This window comes from Myotis davidii, unplaced genomic scaffold (genome assembly GCF_000327345.1).
Source record: "Myotis davidii unplaced genomic scaffold, ASM32734v1 scaffold676, whole genome shotgun sequence".
Lineage (NCBI taxonomy): Eukaryota > Metazoa > Chordata > Mammalia > Chiroptera > Vespertilionidae > Myotis > Myotis davidii.
Window position 1 is genome coordinate 316,575 of NW_006287321.1, and position 3,420 is coordinate 319,994.

Below are 3,420 nucleotides of genomic sequence, written 5' to 3' on the forward strand. Positions count from 1 at the left end.
AGGGTGGGGGCATCCTTCTGGCCTGTGCCCTCTTGCAGTCCAGGACCCCTCACTCCTTACTGCCCACCTCCTTGCTACTCCCTACTGTTTGGCTCACAGCTCCTTAGTGCTGCCGCGGAGATTCCCGCCACCACCACTGCACTCGCCAGCTGTGAGCCTGGCTTCTGGCTGAGCTGCACTCTCACTGTGGGAGCGCACTTGACAGGGGCGGGGTTTGGGGGGAAGTGGGGGACAGCTCTTGCATTGAGGGTCTGCCCCCTGGTGGTCAGTTCACAGTGACCAGTCATTCCACCGTTTGATCAATTTGCATATAGGGTTTTATTATATAGGATAGGATATTGAATGTGACCTGTAAATGAAAAATAAAATTTAAAAAAGAACCAAATAAATTTTAGATCTGAAATTTTTTAATATACATATTTTTAATTCTCACCTGAGGATGTTTTTAAAATTGATTTTTAGAGAGAGAAACATCCATGTGACAGAGAAATACCAGTAGGCTGCCTCTGCACCTGCTGACCCACCGGGATCTAACATAAACCTAGTATGTGCCCTAACCTAGAATCCAACAGGAAATCCTTTGGTGCACAGATGATACTATTATTTCATTTCATAATATTAAATTATTAGTTTTCAGAAAAACTCTCTGGGTAACTGCAGTGTGCATCCCAATGAAGAACCACCACTCCAAGTCACAAATTATACTGTGGGTTTTTGAGTCTACAAAGATAATAAGGCTGATCTTAATTGAAGACACCAGAAAACAATTTAGTCTCGGTATTTTGCTCTCCCTCAACAGATCTGTGCCTCAAGTTCCATCTGATTTTTTTCTTTTTTCTATGAAGATGAACAAGCCACTCATTATCTCTGAGCCTCGATTTACTAACCTGTTAAATGGGGATGATCACAATAACTGCTTCATCTGTTTCCCAAGATTTTGGGGAGTGTCCTATTAAGCAACTGTTGTGATCAATGGTGGATTAAAAGGCAAAGGCATCTACTATTTTCAAGGAGCGTATATGGTCTAGTCCAGGGGTGGGCAAACTTTTTGAAAAAAAAAAAACATATCCTTAGAGGAGGACATAAAAAGAAAAAAATGCTGGTTTGGGTCAGTGGATAGTGCTTCTGCAGGGGGACTGAAGGGTACCGGGTTGGATTCCAATCAAGGGCACGTACCTGGGTTGCAGGCTCAATCAGGGCCCTGGTTGGGGATTCAGCAAGAGGCAACCAATTGATGTCTCTCACATTAGTTTCTGTCTTTCTCCCTCCCTTCCACTCTGTCTAAAAAAAAATCAATGGAAAAATGTCCTGAGGTGAGGATTAACTAAAACAAACAAACAAACACCCATCCCAGTGTGATTATTGAAGGAGCATATGAAGTATTTGTTGAATGAATGGGAAGGGGTGGGACTTCAATTTCTAACTGTTTTAGCAACTCTGCAAGCCAGAGGGTTTATTTTTTATTTTAATATTTATTGATTGATTATTTTAGAGAGAGAAAGGGAGGGAGAGAAACACCAGTGTGTTGTTCCGCTTATTATGCTCTCTTTGGTTGCTTCTTGTCTGTGTTCTGACCAGGGATTCAACCCGCAACCTTGTTGTATCAGGAGGAGGTTCTAACCCACTGGGCTGTGGGCTGCCTGTCAGGGCCCCTCAACAAAACCCCTCTGGCTGCCCTGGTCCCTGTTGTCGGTCGGAGCTCCTCTGCCACAGCAAAAGTTTGGGTTCCATTCCGCCAGGGAACCTACTTAGGTTTCAGGTTTGATCCTGGTCGGGGCTGACTGCTGCTCAGGAAGCGACTGAGGACCGTTGAGGTCCGTGTGCTCTGGTCATTTGTCAGGGAGCTGGGGTTCCATTGCCGACTTGGCTGACTCTGATCCCCGCTACCCCCACTCCTCCGTCAAGGATGACTTCAACTATGGCAGCTGCGTGGCCTCCGCCAGCGTACACAACCACATGGGTAGGTCGACCTTTCCCTGGCTCGCCCGGCCTGGATGCTGCGCAGTCGCCCTGGGAGGTGGATTTCTGGGTTCCCAAGGAGAGCGCCCTCCACGCCAGACTCGCAGGGAGAGCGGGGTCCCGGAGGGAAAGCACTTTGCTCTGCCTCCCCTCGGGGCTCCCAGGCTGGAGCACCCATCCTGCGCAGGGCTCGGAGGGGACAGCTGTCCCGGGGAGGCCTCCTAGCTGGGTGCTGAGAAAACAAAACTGGAGCCCTTCCTCCTTGAACTCTGTCATCTTCGGTGTAGAAAGGGACAGATGAAAGCCGCAGCAGCCTCACTGGGGCATGCTGCGCACACAGCCTGCTGAGAGGTCGTGAAGTTACTGTGTCCCAGACAATTTGCATATTCCTCTATTTTATATATATATAATAAAGCCCCTCCAGAGAGGCTTAGTGAGGACAGGCAGGAGCAGAGCTGCCCTGGGGGCTCATGTAATCATGGGAATGATCACAGCTTTTTATTGTCTATCTACTTGTTCCGGAATCTGTACTTACTTTACATCTAATAGATATACCGTGTCATTTAATAGTCCTCAAAATAATCTCTTGAGCTAGGCATTACCTTTATTGTATAGATAGGAAAGTACATCTTAGTGAGATTAGGTAATATCCAGCAAATAGTAGGCAGAGATTTTATCTAATTGCTAAATGTTTTGTTGTGTGTTTTTTTTTAACTTACTAGTATACTTTGTCATTGAAATAAAATACACATGCTGAATGTGTTATCATAAGTTTCTGAAAAAATGAATTACTGCAAAATGAATAATGTGTTATAAATAAACACCACGTAGATCAAGGAAACATAATGTAACCTGCACCCCAGAAACCTTTCACATGCCCCCTTGTGATCACCAGCCCCACCTCCCCAAAGCCTACTCCTACTCTGCCTTCTAACACCTTAGATTAGTTTTGCTTATTTTTAAACTTTATATAAGTTGTCATATAGTATGTACTCTTTTATGCCTTTTTGTTAGCCGTTCCCACAAGGTTGTGTGTATCAATATTTCATTTATTACCATTACTGTATAGTATTCCATTGTGTGAATATAATGATTGATTTATTCTACTGTTGATGGGCATTTAGACTCAAAAATGTTGAATCTAAATGCCCATCAACACGTCTTTTGGTGCAAAAAGAAAATAAACACACTTTTGTTGGATATATATGTATGGATGGAATAATACATTCTAGTATCTAGGCATATTCAGCTTTAGGAGATTTCATATGCATCACATAATATCAGGGAGTATATAATAGCAACATGACTTCTTATCGGTGATATTAACCTTGAGCAGTTTCTATCTAAGGTCATGTCTGCCAGTTTTCTCTACTGTGAAGTTCTGTTTTTCCTTTTCTGTTTAGTAGAAGTGAGTCAAAAAGTCCAGCCCACACTCAAGGGGGAGGAAGTTAAGCTCCACCT